This window comes from Thunnus maccoyii, chromosome 13 (assembly GCF_910596095.1).
Source record: "Thunnus maccoyii chromosome 13, fThuMac1.1, whole genome shotgun sequence".
Lineage (NCBI taxonomy): Eukaryota > Metazoa > Chordata > Actinopteri > Scombriformes > Scombridae > Thunnus > Thunnus maccoyii.
The window spans coordinates 713,601-729,775 of record NC_056545.1 but is presented as its reverse complement, the minus strand read 5'-3'; positions in this window follow the sequence as shown (position 1 = coordinate 729,775).

The following is a 16,175-nucleotide window of genomic DNA, read 5'->3' as shown; positions in this document are numbered from 1 at the left end:
TTGGCTTTTTTTGGTCAGAGCGACTCAAAAACGATGAGTTCTGATGGTGTTTATTGATCAGATTGATGGATTGGATTCATGTTCTACAGACGCACTGTGAGATACATAATCAAAGTCTAAAAATACATCAAAGGAACTTTACAACATATCTGATATACTGTGTAAACTTTGTAAATGTGCATCACATAAGATAGATGATGTGGTTCAGTCAAACTGCTGATGTGAGAGTGGAAGAACAAACTGGTTTTCATGGTTTTAATGGTGACACGCTGTAAAGAGACAGTTTGATTTCTGATGGTGAATGAAAAGACTTCATATAAATATGTTTAATAAGTATATATTTGAACACTGGTGGAGTTTATTGATCCACTGGATGTGATTATTTCAAACATCTTCATTTCTTTTTAAAGCCTAAATGTTCCTGTTTTCATGTTTTAAAGTGTGAGTGAAGCAAACAGCTCCTCCTCTGACAGGATGTGATGCTGTGAGTGAACAGCAGGTGGCAGCAGACGCTCATGTTTCTGTTCCTCCAACACTTGAGTTTCACACAGTTTATATGTTCAGAGGTGGAAGAAATAAAACGCATCCTTTACTTTAGTAAAAGTAGTAAAACTACCATCAAATACTCCTTTACAAGTAAAAGTCCTGCATTCAACAATATATTGAAGCTCTGAGAAATAAAATGTAGTGAATCATGAAACAGTTGAGTGTTTCTCTCTGACATGTGGAGGAAAAGTAGAAGGTGTGTCCACCAGTCCTCCCATAACACAGTCTAACTGGTCCCAGTATGAATCTAACAGTGGGCAGACTGGTTTGATGATGGTGTGTGTATATTCAGTATCTATATGTTGTAGATTATTCTATGAAGGATGGTATTAAAATATATTTAGATTTCATTATCTGCTGTTTTTAACCGTCTTGCCAAGTTGTGACTGTTGGCGTCGACCTGAACAGGAAACAGTCACAACCTGGAAAAATGTTCAAAACCTTTTTAATGGTGGAACCAGCAGAATATATTTTCATCCAGATGTTTCAAAGAGTCTTTGGCTATGGAGCTTGGTTAGAACAATGTAAAAGTGGGCTAATATTTAGATAATAAAGAGGTAATAATAATGTAATATAATGGTAGTTAATAAGTAATAGCTTGGTATTAACAGTGGGTGTAACCACGGTAACAAAGGGCCAAGAAGAAAGGGGATATTTAGTGGAAATAAACCTAAAGAACAATGAGGCAGAACTAATTACAAACATCACAGTAACATTTCAGTAACTATACAGTAACCTGCTAATAATAAGGTTATATCATGTTTTTATTTAAAACAGTAATATGGTGACATTAATGGGGTAATAGCCTGATAATAATGATGTAATATGGTTCATATTTTCTAAATATTATGGGCTACTATCAGCGTCATACCTTCAAATGACATCACAGTTCTTGGACATCTAAATCAGTGATTATCAGATTAACCTGCTGAAATTCTTCGTCTCTCATGTTCCAAACATAAACTTTTGTTTTGAGGTAAAAGTGTAAAAATTCTTCTTTTAATGCTGTGATTTGTTACCTGGAAACACGTCCGCTAGTTTCTGTGTATTAGCCATGAATCAGTGCTGCAAAATGCATAACTACATATTTCTACTTCATTTCACGGTGATATTAGATTAAACCAACAGCAACAACCCAAACCAAGAGGCACAGTGATCAACTGGAAACACACCTGGTAGGCCTAACCCTTCCACTGTTAACTCAACACAACATGTGCTACTGTTGATGAAAAGTTCCAGAAATATATGCTGCCTATGGACATATTTCACTCATCAAACTTCAGCTTCAAACAAGCCTTTTAAAAACATGTTTTTTATTATTATGGTATTTTGAAGTTAAAGAAAATACATCATTTTTTATCTTAGGTAACATGAAAGGAAGCATTTAGCAGCTGATTCATGGCTGTTACACAGAAACTACCAGGTGTGTTTCCAGGTAATCAATATGTCTCTTGGTGTTGGTTTCATCTCATCATAATCACCAAACATCACCGTCAAATGAAGTAGAAACTGGTAGTTTTGCATTTTGCATCTTTAGATGTGTTTCACATTATTATCTCTTTATTTTTGGCCCCTTATTATCTAATATTAGCTAGTTATAGCCATTGTTAATACCAAGCTTTTACATGTTAATTAGCATTATTACTAGCTGGTTATTATCAAATATTACCCACTATTACCTTGTTATTACCCAGCTGGAAGGTAAAGTGCTGCCACAAATCCTTCCAGCAGACACCAACAAAACTGCTTCTACGCTTCAACCTCAGTTTAGTCTCACTGGTGAAGTTTCTTACTGGATTTAAACCAGTTCATTTGTTAAATCTTTCTGGTTTTAATTGATACGTTTGTCAGTTGATACATATATATGTGGTTCTTGAGAAATAATAATCAATCTGTCCGTTCTGAACAGACACGTTTTGAACGGGCTCTGCACTAGTTCTAATAAAAAAAAGAACTGTTAACTATTATTATTCTTCATTTCTTAAACTGTGCTGGTGTGTTTTTTTGTATTTCAGGATTGTATTGATTAGTTTTTATGTTGAATGTGTTTCTTTATGTTTCTTTGTCTTTTAACATCTTGGGACCATGTTGGAAATACGTGTTTTCACTGTAACATGTTATCACTTGGATTTCTGTTTTGTGTCTGTAATCCATAAATAAATAAATCATATCACAAACATGACTTTGCTCCAACAAATGTTTCTATATACAGGTGAGAGTGTTGAAGGTTACAGCATTTATAAATGACTTTAAATTAGATGAGAAATCATCCAAAACAAAGAAAACTGTTTTCTCTGCACTTTATTGTTGTAACAAAGACTTTTTCTTTTAACCTTCAGTTGGTTTTTAAATAAATAAGATAAATCAAGATAAAATAACTTCATTTATTATTTATTTTCATATTTCAAACCAGGCAGCAGGTGTTGCTTTGTGTGTCTGCAGCCTGTCAGGATGTCTGATCACAGAGGAAGGCTGTGCAGCTCTGTCCTCAGTTCTCAGCTCCCAGTCCTCTAGTCCGAGAGGGTTGGAAGTGAGTAACAACAACCTGCAAAGTTCAGGAGTGAAGCTGCTGTCTGCTGGACTGGAGAGTCCACACTGTACATTGGAAACTCTCAGGTCAGGATTCATCAACCTGATCAACTGATCACCATTTAAACTGTGATTTATATGAGTTGATAAACACCTGGACATTTTCTCTAATCAAATTATTTTCAGACTAGTTGTGTGTTTAGACCCTGTGAATAACTTTCTACTAACATATTTTCATTAGTTTTGTTCTTTCTCCGCTGTTGGAACCTGAAATACCAGAGAGGAGTTTTAGATTCAAAAACTGAATGAAGAACTGTGTAACTGGCCCAAAGTAAAACACATACAGACATTTATTCAGTTAACAGTGTTTTGGTAACAGTTATAGTTTCTTTTAATTTCAGAGCAGTATCTGTGCTGGGATGATAGTGATTTTTAGTCACAATGGTGATATGATAGTGCACCCCAGCTGTTATGTGGTTAACCACCATTTAATTCATCTTTTGTTTCAAACAACCTTAAAACTCTGGATGATTACTGAAACTGTGTGAAGTACAGTCTGTGACTGAGAGTGAAGGAGTCAGAAATGTTTGTTTGTTTTTACATTTATTTCCACAACGTTCAGTCCTTATATGCCACATTAGTTGGGATTCCTGTTCTGTATTCAACTGTGAGCATCTGAGACAGAGTCATTTACCTCTGTGATGTGACGAGAAGGCCTGGCTTTCAGTCTCCGCTCTAATTCACCCCAAAGGTGTTCTATTGGGTTGAGGTCAGGACTCTGTGCAGGCCAGTCAAGTTCATCCACACCAAACTCTCTCATCCATGTCTTTATGGACCTTGCTTTGTGCACTGGTGCACAGTCATGTTGGAACAGGAAGGGGCCATCCCCAAACTGTTCCCACAAAGTTGGGAGCATGGAATTGTCCAAAATCTCTTGGTATGCTTAAGCATTCAGAGTTCCTTTCACTGACTCCGTCCTCACGTCTCTCTCTCATCCTCGCTGGGAGAAGAGACGCGAGTGAGAGAAACGAGGAGACACGTTAGCGTAATAAAAAGTATCCCAAAATGCATTTCACACCAACCGGCAGCAATGGCCGAGACTTTGAGTCAGGCTAAAAACTGTTGTAACTTTAAAAAGGGCCAAGAAGAAAGGGGATATTTAGTGGAAATAAACCTAAAGAACAATGAGGCAGAACTAATTACAAACATCACAGTAACATTTCAGTAACTATACAGTAACCTGCTAATAATATGGTTATATCATGTTTTTATTTAAAACAGTAATATGGTGACATTAATGGGGTAATAGCCTGATAATAATGATGTAATATGGTTCATATTTTCTAAATATTATGGGCTACTATCAGCGTCATACCTTCAAATGACATCACAGTTCTTGGACGTCTAAATCAGTGATTATCAGATTAACCTGCTGAAATTCTTCGTCTCTCATGTTCCAAACATAAACTTTTGTTTTGAGGTAAAAGTGTAAAAATTCTTCTTTTAATGCTGTGATTTGTTACCTGGAAACACGTCCGCTAGTTTCTGTGTATTAGCCATGAATCAGTGCTGCAAAATGCATAACTACATATTTCTACTTCATTTCATGGTGATATTAGATTAAACCAACAGCAACAACCCAAACCAAGAGGCACAGTGATCAACTGGAAACACACCTGGTAGGCCTAACCCTTCCACTGTTAACTCAACACAACATGTGCTACTGTTGATGAAAAGTTCCAGAAATATATGCTGCCTATGGACATATTTCACTCATCAAACTTCAGCTTCAAACAAGCCTTTTAAAAACATGTTTTTTATTATTATGGTATTTTGAAGTTAAAGAAAATACATCATTTTTTATCTTAGGTAACATGAAAGGAAGCATTTAGCAGCTGATTCATGGCTGTTACACAGAAACTACCAGGTGTGTTTCCAGGTAATCAATATGTCTCTTGGTGTTGGTTTCATCTCATCATAATCACCAAACATCACCGTCAAATGAAGTAGAAACTGGTAGTTTTGCATTTTGCATCTTTAGATGTGTTTCACATTATTATCTCTTTATTTTTGGCCCCTTATTATCTAATATTAGCTAGTTATAGCCATTGTTAATACCAAGCTTTTACATGTTAATTAGCATTATTACTAGCTGGTTATTATCAAATATTACCCACTATTACCTTGTTATTACCCAGCTGGAAGGTAAAGTGCTGCCACAAATCCTTCCAGCAGACACCAACAAAACTGCTTCTACGCTTCAACCTCAGTTTAGTCTCACTGGTGAAGTTTCTTACTGGATTTAAACCAGTTCATTTGTTAAATCTTTCTGGTTTTAATTGATACGTTTGTCAGTTGATACATATATATGTGGTTCTTGAGAAATAATAATCAATCTGTCCGTTCTGAACAGACACGTTTTGAACGGGCTCTGCACTAGTTCTAATAAAAAAAAGAACTGTTAACTATTATTATTCTTCATTTCTTAAACTGTGCTGGTGTGTTTTTTTGTATTTCAGGATTGTATTGATTAGTTTTTATGTTGAATGTGTTTCTTTATGTTTCTTTGTCTTTTAACATCTTGGGACCATGTTGGAAATACGTGTTTTCACTGTAACATGTTATCACTTGGATTTCTGTTTTGTGTCTGTAATCCATAAATAAATAAATCATATCACAAACATGACTTTGCTCCAACAAATGTTTCTATATACAGGTGAGAGTGTTGAAGGTTACAGCATTTATAAATGACTTTAAATTAGATGAGAAATCATCCAAAACAAAGAAAACTGTTTTCTCTGCACTTTATTGTTGTAACAAAGACTTTTTCTTTTAACCTTCAGTTGGTTTTTAAATAAATAAGATAAATCAAGATAAAATAACTTCATTTATTATTTATTTTCATATTTCAAACCAGGCAGCAGGTGTTGCTTTGTGTGTCTGCAGCCTGTCAGGATGTCTGATCACAGAGGAAGGCTGTGCAGCTCTGTCCTCAGTTCTCAGCTCCCAGTCCTCTAGTCCAAGAGGGTTGGAAGTGAGTAACAACAACCTGCAAAGTTCAGGAGTGAAGCTGCTGTCTGTTGGACTGGAGAGTCCACACTGTACATTGGAAACTCTCAGGTCAGGATTCATCAACCTGATCAACTGATCACCATTTAAACTGTGATTTATATGAATTGATAAACACCTGGACATTTTCTCTAATCAAATTATTTTCAGACTAGTTGTGTGTTTAGACCCTGTGAATAACTTTCTACTAACATATTTTCATTAGTTTTGTTCTTTCTCCGCTGTTGGAACCTGAAATACCAGAGAGGAGTTTTAGATTCAAAAACTGAATGAAGAACTGTGTAACTGGCCCAAAGTAAAACACATACAGACATTTATTCAGTTAACAGTGTTTTGGTAACAGTTATAGTTTCTTTTAATTTCAGAGCAGTATCTGTGCTGGGATGATAGTGATTTTTAGTCACAATGGTGATATGATAGTGCACCCCAGCTGTTATGTGGTTAACCACCATTTAATTCATCTTTTGTTTCAAACAACCTTAAAACTCTGGATGATTACTGAAACTGTGTGAAGTACAGTCTGTGACTGAGAGTGAAGGAGTCAGAAATGTTTGTTTGTTTTTACATTTATTTCCACAACGTTCAGTCCTTATATGCCACATTAGTTGGGATTCCTGTTCTGTATTCAACTGTGAGCATCTGAGACAGAGTCATTTACCTCTGTGATGTGACGAGAAGGCCTGGCTTTCAGTCTCCGCTCTAATTCACCCCAAAGGTGTTCTATTGGGTTGAGGTCAGGACTCTGTGCAGGCCAGTCAAGTTCATCCACACCAAACTCTCTCATCCATGTCTTTATGGACCTTGCTTTGTGCACTGGTGCACAGTCATGTTGGAACAGGAAGGGGCCATCCCCAAACTGTTCCCACAAAGTTGGGAGCATGGAATTGTCCAAAATCTCTTGGTATGCTTAAGCATTCAGAGTTCCTTTCACTGACTCCGTCCTCACGTCTCTCTCTCATCCTCGCTGGGAGAAGAGACGCGAGTGAGAGAAACGAGGAGACACGTTAGCGTAATAAAAAGTATCCCAAAATGCATTTCACACCAACCGGCAGCAATGGCCGAGACTTTGAGTCAGGCTAAAAACTGTTGTAACTTTAAAAAGGGCCAAGAAGAAAGGGGATATTTAGTGGAAATAAACCTAAAGAACAATGAGGCAGAACTAATTACAAACATCACAGTAACATTTCAGTAACTATACAGTAACCTGCTAATAATATGGTTATATCATGTTTTTATTTAAAACAGTAATATGGTGACATTAATGGGGTAATAGCCTGATAATAATGATGTAATATGGTTCATATTTTCTAAATATTATGGGCTACTATCAGCGTCATACCTTCAAATGACATCACAGTTCTTGGACGTCTAAATCAGTGATTATCAGATTAACCTGCTGAAATTCTTCGTCTCTCATGTTCCAAACATAAACTTTTGTTTTGAGGTAAAAGTGTAAAAATTCTTCTTTTAATGCTGTGATTTGTTACCTGGAAACACGTCCGCTAGTTTCTGTGTATTAGCCATGAATCAGTGCTGCAAAATGCATAACTACATATTTCTACTTCATTTCACGGTGATATTAGATTAAACCAACAGCAACAACCCAAACCAAGAGGCACAGTGATCACCTGGAAACACACCTGGTAGGCCTAACCCTTCCACTGTTAACTCAACACAACATGTGCTACTGTTGATGAAAAGTTCCAGAAATATATGCTGCCTATGGACATATTTCACTCATCAAACTTCAGCTTCAAACAAGCCTTTTAAAAACATGTTTTTTATTATTATGGTATTTTGAAGTTAAAGAAAATACATCATTTTTTATCTTAGGTAACATGAAAGGAAGCATTTAGCAGCTGATTCATGGCTGTTACACAGAAACTACCAGGTGTGTTTCCAGGTAATCAATATGTCTCTTGGTGTTGGTTTCATCTCATCACAATCACCAAACATCACCGTCAAATGAAGTAGAAACTGGTAGTTTTGCATTTTGCATCTTTAGATGTGTTTCACATTATTATCTCTTTATTTTTGGCCCCTTATTATCTAATATTAGCTAGTTATAGCCATTGTTAATACCAAGCTTTTACATGTTAATTAGCATTATTACTAGCTGGTTATTATCAAATATTACCCACTATTACCTTGTTATTACCCAGCTGGAAGGTAAAGTGCTGCCACAAATCCTTCCAGCAGACACCAACAAAACTGCTTCTACGGTTCAACCTCAGTTTAGTCTCACTGGTGAAGTTTCTTACTGAATTTAAACCAGTTCATTTGTTCAATCTTTCTGGTTTTAATTGATACGTTTGTCAGTTGATACATATATATGTGGTTGTTGAGAAATAATAATCAATCTGTCCGTTGTGAACAGACACGTTTTGAACGGGCTCTGCACTAGTTCTAATAAAAAAAGAACTATTAACTATTATTATTCTTCATTTCTTAAACTGTGCTGGTGTGTTTTTGTATTTCAGGATTGTATTGATTAGTTTTTATGTTGAATGTGTTTCTTTATGTTTCTTTGTCTTTTAACATCTTGGGACCATGTTGGAAATACGTGTTTTCACTGTAACATGTTATCACTTGGATTTCTGTTTTGTGTCTGTAATCCATAAATAAATAAATCATATCACAAACATGACTTTGCTCCAACAAATGTTTCTATATACAGGTGAGAGTGTTGAAGGTTACAGCATTTATAAATGACTTTAAATTAGATGAGAAATCATCCAAAACAAAGAAAACTGTTTTCTCTGCACTTTATTGTTGTAACAAAGACTTTTTCTTTTAACCTTCAGTTGGTTTTTAAATAAATAAGATAAATCAAGATAAAATAACTTCATTTATTATTTATTTTCATATTTCAAACCAGGCAGCAGGTGTTTGCTGCTTCTTCTTTCTGTTCTCGAGGCCATTTTCAGGAAGGTTTCCCCAAACTGAGCGTGTGCAGAAGTTTTCCTGTCTGTTGAACAAGTTGAGCTTTTAGCTTTGATTGTAAATGAAACTTCAGTCAGAAAGTTTTACAGCTGCAGGAGTTTAACAGTCTGCTGATGTTCAGAACAGATTCTGTGGGCAGAGAAAGAAAACTAGTATCTAGTGGGACTCTACTGAGAGAGGAGACAAATGTCATATTTCCATCATGTTTTCCATTGTGTGGTTTTATTCCAGCCCATTAACAAGCATCAGGAGGGCAAAATATTAGGAACACTTTTCAATATAACACAGTCCAGTACAGCAGCCCCACTACCACCTCAATAATAAATATAAAATACAATTATCACCTTTCTGACAACGTCAACAACAACTGAGAATGTAGAAGCTTTGTAAATGTAGAATTGATGGCAGAGCTGTTGTGTTGGATCGCATCGGACTGCACAGGTGTTCCTAATAAAGTGATCTCCAGTCATTGTACATTTAGAGTCTGGAGGGTTGTGAGGTCACAGGTCACATTAGAAAAAGCCTTCAGGACTGGAACATGGGCTGTGTGGGAGTCCGTCCTGATGAGATGTGATATATCAGAGTTGAGGCTAACATTAGCAGCTCTGGAAGGTTTACCTGAGATCAGCTGCTCGTCATCTTGTAAAAGTGAAACATGTTGAAAATACAAACAGTTAAGTATCAGTCTGATAATTCAGCAGTTTTTCTGTATGAAGGTAAGTAATACGATTTTAAAATCAGCTGTAAAATGTAAATGAAACCAGTGAAATGATGCTGACGGCTGAAACGTGTTTTCTGAAGACATTAAAACAGAAACACAGTTTTAAAAAGTCCAGGTTCAGGTTTGGATTTGAGGTTTAATTTAGAGACAATAAGTAAAAGTTCTTCTCTGTGGCGTCGATAACAAACTGTCTGAGTGTTCGGAGCCTCCAAACAACAACAAAATGTTATCAGGAGTAAAAAATGAACCGATTACATCAATAAAACACACAGTTAGTTCAAAAATGTCAAAATATCAATCTGTATACTTTTTCTTTTGACCTTCAATTCATTTTTAAATAAATATAAATAAAGATAATAATATTTACATAAAGATAATTCAAGATAAAATAACTTAGGATGCTTTATTGCAGGAAGAGTTGCAGGATGTAATAATGTTGAAAGGAAAACAAGCAGAAAGTAAAGAACTTTCAAAAAGATTGAAAGAAAAAGTTTAAGGATGAAAGAGAAACACAGAGGCCACGCAGGCGTCATCTGATAGACACCAACACATTCAAAGCAGGAAAACTGGTGAGGAAATTACAGCTGTATCTAGATGAATTACTGTTCTGGTAAATATTCTAAAGGCACAATCTGTTATTGGAATGTAGAGACATCCCACTAACAGAAGTCAAAGAACAAGATTGAAACCTGCTATAAAATGACTTTTCATTCAGGCTGAATGAAATGATTGGACGGGATTATTACAGGCCTGCAACCGTCACACATACTGGATTTTCATTTGATTTATTGATGGCTGTCGGGATGTACAGAGAATTTCAACAACTATAACAAAAATGCTTCTAAAATACATTAGATACCCTAGCTTTAAGGTAAGCCTATAATTCAGATTGTATTGGCTGCGTTACATATTGTATGTCGTGATATGACAAATTAGTTGGCAGATTTACTTCATCTAAGTGTCCTGCCATGAAAAAAATAGTGAAGAACACTGATGTACATATTTGGCTGAGTGACTGTGTGTGTGTGTAAACCCTTGTTATTGCCTTTTAACTTGTGAACATTCAAATAAACGTTGTAGTTTTGATATCAGGAACAACACATCTTTGACTTTCATTAGTGAATGAACCTGTGTGCCCTTTATTGGATTAGTGTTTGTCTACTACTGTGGTGTAGTCAGGCTGTATCCTTAAATCTGAGACCTCCTGCTCCCACTACATGAGCAAACTGCATACTGTTTTACACCCTGATGGTCAACTGAGTCCAAATACGTGCACGTGATTAAGTGTGTGCACGTAGTCCTGATTAAGCCCATGGCACCAGGATCTGAAGCAGGCAGTTCATGGTGAGAAGCCCACCAACATCCCTGAGTTGAGACTGTTCTGTGAGGAGGAACGAGCTCAAATTCCTCCAAGCTGATGTGCAGAGCTGATAAACAGTTACTGGAAACGTTTGGTTGAAGTTATTGCTGCAAAAGGGGGTCACACCAATTACTGAAAGCAAGGGTTCACATACTTTTGCCTCCCACACATATGTTAGATTGGATAATTTTCCTCAATAAATAAATGAAAAAGATGAAAAAAATGTTGTTTTTTTTGTCCTATTTGTTTAATTGGGTTCACTTTATCTAGTTTTAGGACTTGTGTAAATATCTGATCATGTTTTAGGTCATATTTATGCAGAAATACAGAAAATTCTAAAGCGTCCACAAACTTTCAAGCAGTTCTGTACTCGGCCTAACTGGTAAAACTCGTCTGGTCTCCCATGTTTGTCGCAGCCTGTGACACTAAACTTGTTTGTCAGAAGGTGTAACAGTTTGTGGAAGTGTCCATTTAGGGACCAGACTGTTTTTAGCTTTGCTTCTGGAGAGGTATAAAGCTGTCTAGTTTCGGTTCACAATCTTTAGGGAAAGGGCCGGCTGAACAACATGCTTTCTCTCCAAAAATACAAGATGATTGTATTTTTGTTTGTGTTTGAACATTTGTATAATTGTTACTGATGGTGTGATGGATTGTACAGCGTCTACAACTGCTTCAACTAGTGACAATGTTTAATGCTTTCTTTATGTCTCTGTGCCTCTTTCCAATGAGGAAAATTTCCACTATCTGATGAGGATTTATACCGTCTGTCAATGTTTGACTTTAGCTGTTCCAGGTTCTTTATTCCAAAGGTCAGCGCTGTGCTGGGATCATATTTCTTTACAGTCACTTCTGGTTAAAGATGAATTCAGAGTTGAGACTGTTTGTGAAGCAACTGACATTTGAAATCTTCCTGCTGTGAGTTACATGTTTGTTCTTCCTACGTTTGGTTTCCTGGTTGAAGCTGCTGATTAATTTCACCTTCACTCATCAGCTTGATGAAAATGATTTTCAGCATCTAAAGGTAACGTAAGCAACAGGTTTCATCATGTTTGTGTCAGCGGGGGTTAAAATGATGTGACACCAGTAGAGATGGTGCTAGTAGTGATTTATTATGTTGCTTTGTTGAATACTGGTGGAAGGTTTGAAACCTCGTTAATCCTCTTTGACTCTAATTAGCTTTGCTAACAAGATGCTGTTTAGACAACAGAAACATCAGAGGAAACTCTGGAAAAGCTTCATTAGTCAAAATTCAGCCTGTTGACACACTAAGTGAACAGAAAAATAGAAACACCTGAATAATACAATGAAATACAACAGTGATGCAATAAGTGTTAAGTTTTGTTGAGGTTCATTGGTTCTGTGGTTGTTGTTTTGGACTTAATTACTTCAAAAGATGTTTCTGATATTTAGTCGAGCTCATTTTCATATATAGAGGAGAGAAACTTATTACAAACACAAATATAACAGAGTCTGGTGACTGTAGTTTATTATTATTGATGACTGTGACAGTTTATTGATTATTGATCAAACACCAGCTGGTCCTGAGGAACCGTCTGCAGCCACTCGTCTGACCTGCAGGTGGCAGCAGAACTGCAGCTTCATCAGCCTGAAAACCTGCATTTAATCAGAAGATACATCACATTAAATACATTCACTTCTCTGTCAGATTATATTTAGTTATAACATGATTCATCACAGTTATTTAACACGTTTTTACAACAAGTTCAACTAATTATTATTATCAACTTATTTCCACAGTGATCCTGACTTTAAATAAATAATAATACACATTTATTACACTTTTCCACTGTCACAACGTGTTTCACAAATATAAGTAAAACATTTGAAATGCATTAAAGAAGTCGTGATCACACACACATTCATACATTCTGTATATATGTAGATGGGAAGGTGAGGTAGAAAGAGCTTCAGCTAGAAGTAATCCAGGAGAAATGATCTGGAAGTTTAGTGATCTTCAGTCGGTGGAGACGGTTAGTCAGAGTTTATATCAGTATTTAACTCGGCTGCGTGAGAAAGAGTTAGCTAGAGGAAGTATAGCTGAAGACTAGATCACTAAAGAAAGAGCTCAGTAGCATCATGGAGGAATATATCTATAGAAATAATCTAAGCTGCAACATTAATGCAACTAGGATGCAGCTACTCACTAACTTTAAAGAAAAATGATCAAAAGATATTCTGTTAAAACCAAAATGACAGACTTGTATTGAAATGAATCAGTCCTGTGGTAGTGAACCTTATATTGAACCACATGGTACCGACAGGTCTCCTCCTGTTCAAACATCCAGGTTATGTGAGCTGTGTGAACTGGGAGACGTTGACAATCAATCACATTTCTTTGTATCGTCCCTGTTAAGAGAATTTATTGAGTGAAATGTATGATTGAAATTCAGGAATATTTCTGAGCCCTGATGAAGAAAAGATGGACGTTAGTTTCATTTTAGTGTCTTTAAGTTGGAAAGTTTAGTTTGTAAAGCTGTAAAAAAGCCAGGATGGTTTGTTAGTTTAATATCATCAATCAGATGAGATGCAGCGTCTGCTGGTTTTGTTGATAGTAAATTTGAAGCACAAGTGGGTTTGACATTTATAAATGCATGACACAATAATATCAGTAATAACAATTGTTTCTCCATGTGTGAATTCAAATAGGCACTTTAAACTTGAATGGAGCCAGGGAAGATAGTAAAAGAGCTGCGTTCTTTAAGCTGATGGAGCTGAAGAACATAGATGTGAACTGAATCCAGTGAATCCAGTGAATCCAGTGAATCCAGTGAATCCAGTGAATCCAGTGAAAGGACTGAGCCTGAGCTCAGTAACACACTGCTTCTGTCAGGTGACTCAGACATCCAGCAAAAAGAGAGCATGCTCTTCTCCATGTTCTTCCTCTTGTTTTCCATTTGCCACCTGATGCTGTGTTTGCTCCATCTGATGGACCAGAGCTTATTTCAGTGGAGAAATCAGAGCGGTTCATTTCTTATTTACTGAATGTCTCTTAGTTATGAGAAGATTGTTTTATCCAAACAGTCCAAAGATTTAACTGTAAGATGAATCAAGCCATCTTCCTAAATGTCGTCGTGTACCAGTCATACACTCTCTTCACATAGAAAAATTATTTGTAGGTCAAAAATGTCACAAAATTGTGTGAAAGTGTTCCTTCTCTGAACTGACGCCATTAAAGTTCAGCACAAACATCATTCTGTCATCAGATAAATCCTCTAATCAACTCAGACATTCCACAGATGAAGCTGTTTTAGTGTAATACAATAAAACTAAATAAATGCTACATTTACAAGTATGTGTTTACTGAGTTTAAAGTGCAAAGTGTTGCTTTCACTTTCACTGACAAACAAAATGGAGACACTGACGTCTGTCAAATGGAGCCTGAAAGAATCAATAAGTTACTAACATGAAATATACTCAACCATACAGAAAATATAAACATCATAAAACAAATAACACTGAGAAGAAACAATGGGTTTCTAATTACTGATTGACAGAAACTGATTTAAAAATGTTGGAAAGATTAAATGATTCATCATAGTTATTGAAGCACCTTCGTGACGCTTTATTCTGGATAAATGAAGGTGAATTTGTGAAATAAAAGAGAACTTTTTTCATTCCAAAGGGAACTTTTATTCCCAAAATGCTCAAGATACAAAAACATATATATATAGTATATACATATAGAAATATTCCACATATACATACATAAAAAAATAAAAAGTATTCATAAATATTAACATCAAACAATAAAGATGGAGTAAATGTATAAAACAATTAAATAAGAGAGGATAAAAGAACAAAACAGGGTGCAACACACATGAAAGTGAAGGATGACAGAATGAAAACTAAATTATTATTATTATGAGCAAATAATAATCATCTGTGTTACAAATATTACACAGTACAAGCACAAAAATACAGAGAAAAGAAAGAAACGAACAGTATGAACTTAAGAATGAAACAGAAAGAAAAGAATATTTCAGAAACAGGAAATGAAGAGAAAGAAAATGTTCCAACAGTTTCTTCTTCTGGTAAAAAGGATCGACTCATTGTCTAACTGTGGTTACACATGTAGACAGTAAGTGAAAGAGTTGTGGAGTCTCTGTCTTTAATTTTTATATGTCTCCTACTGGCCACATGTCAGAAACTCTCTTCTTGTCTTACTGTGTAAACTGGTTTAAGTCTCTGTCTGTCATCAGTCAGTTATTCAGTTATTCAGTCAACATTCAGGGTCCAGGTACAGTTGTGCACCACAGTGACTTGGTACTTTACAAGCTGTGAGGCTATGAATAAGGAAATAAACCCTGCAGTGACAGAGATCGATCAGTTAACAGCATTTAGCAAGAACCAGCCTGCTCTTATGATGATGAGATGCCACCGTCACTCCACTATCAGTCAAAATATAACAGACAGGAAGTGGCTCAGAGACAGATGGGATCACACATGAATAAAGGTTCTAAAAGGACATTTATAGAGAAAAACGCCTCTAAAGATGCTCTCTATGTGAATTTACCGTATAAAATAATGTAATAATGTTCGTCAGTAATGAATGCAGTGTGTGATGCAGGTAGTTTCCTGACATCCTCTCTGACTCTGCTTATTGGCTCCTGAGCCAGGAAGCCAAACCAATCACACGAGCTGGAGGCAGAGAGAGGGACGTCACATGATACAGACATACAAAGGCTGATTCAGCAGCTCTTCTGTGGCTCAACACTGAAATTGTTTCCGTGACAGTGAGAATATGTGAGTTATTGAATGAGATGCAGTTTTAATTCGGTCCTTAAGTTAATGCTTAGTGAATACATGAAGAGCAGAAAAACACTCAACACATGAAATTTACTTCCTTTTTCCAAAGTTTAATTGCATTAGAAGAGTTCCTCACTAACCAACAGAGTCCAGCCTGTGGTGAGTAAAGGAGCCTGCCTGACGATAATCTGACCTCTCTGTTGTACATGATGTGTCAAGAACAATTTCATTTCTACAGTG